This window comes from Tupaia chinensis, unplaced genomic scaffold (assembly GCF_000334495.1).
Source record: "Tupaia chinensis unplaced genomic scaffold, TupChi_1.0 Scaffold149922_1, whole genome shotgun sequence".
NCBI lineage: Eukaryota > Metazoa > Chordata > Mammalia > Scandentia > Tupaiidae > Tupaia > Tupaia belangeri.
This window is the reverse complement of record NW_006209766.1, coordinates 1,754,977-1,756,513: the sequence shown is the minus strand read 5'-3', so window position 1 is coordinate 1,756,513 and position 1,537 is coordinate 1,754,977.

Genomic DNA, 1,537 nt, shown 5'->3' with positions numbered 1-1,537 from the left:
AAGAAAGAATCATTGCCCTCAAGGAACTTAAGTATAGCTGAGAAAGATAATAGAACAAATAAGTATACAGAAAGTAGTATGTGCTATATAAAAGATATCAGGGGGGGAACCAGCAGTTAGCGTAATGGCTATGTTGCTGGACTCCCACGTAGTCGACCGTGGTTCGTGTCCCGGACCTGGTGGCTTAAAACTCACGCCGGGCGCGTGTGCGTGTGTGCCCAAGATCCCGAGAGGAGAATGGAGGAGAAGGGATTGCGGCGTGACCATCCCCCCTGGGGGGTGATTTCTCGCTTTCTGTCTCTATGTCTCTCTCTGTCTGTCTGGCGAGCGCACGCGCCCTACAGTGAAAATCTCTCTCAAAAAAAAAAAAAATCAGGGGAAGGGGAATGTGTGGGTAGAAAATTACCATTAAAATTCTTTTTATTTATTTTTTTTGAGAGGTTTTCGCTATAGGGCGCGTGCACTCACCAGACAGACAGAGAGAGACATAGAGACAGAAAGCGAGAAATCACCCCCCAGGGGGGATGGTCACGCCGCAATCCCTTCTCCTCCATTCTCCTCTCGGGATCTTGGGCACACACGCACACGCACCCGGCGTGAGTTCTAAGCCGCCGGGTCTGGGACGGGAACTGTGGTTGACTACGTGGGAATCCAGCGACATAGCCATTACGCTAACTGCTGGTTCCCACCATTAAAATTCTTTATTTCTCGGGCCCAGCAGGTGGCATAGTGTTTAAAATACTGGACTCTCAAATGGCTGACTATGGTTTGAGTCCCAGACCTGGCAGTTTGAAACTCACACCAGCAGTGTGTATGTGTGCCCAAAATCCTGAGAAGAGAAGGAATTGTGGTGTGGCCAGCCCCCCTGGAGGATTTCTCACTTTCTCTCTCTCTTGCTGTCTCTCTGGCAAGTGCACATACCTTACAGCAAAAAAATCCTTCTCTAAAATTTTTTTGGTTTCTTTCTTTGTTTGTTTTGAGAGAGAGAGAGGGAGAGAGAGCTCCTAACAGGGTCTTGTCATGCTTTGATCATCCCCCCCCCCCACACTCCAGCTAGTCACGATCACTGGTGGACCTTCCGGCAGCCTGGAATGGTCAAATTAGCAAGGAATATGAACCCTGGAGTGGAGGGAGTGGCCCAAATCTGAGCAAACATAGTGATTTTTAGACACGTGCAGAAACACAGTTCCACGGCAGTCATTTGCAGGGCAATGAAGATGTGCATAAGCTAGCTGTCTGTGTTTCCAAAACTGCAGAGCAGTATCTGTTTAAGAAAGTCACATGTATTAATCAGAATTGGCCAAAGAAGATTAGAGAAAACTTACATAGGGCTACGTGGTGCCAAACATCTTCACATCTTCAGCTGATTAACATCTGGAAAAAAAACTGGCTTGACATCCTACTTCCCTCTCCCCAACTTTCTGCCCTTTAAAAGAATAAACCTGGGAACAATTTGGGGCCATAGCTGCCTCCACCAGAGGAGTCCAGACCACCCAATCCCCACTTTTCTTTACTTGTATGTCTTCGTGTGTTTATT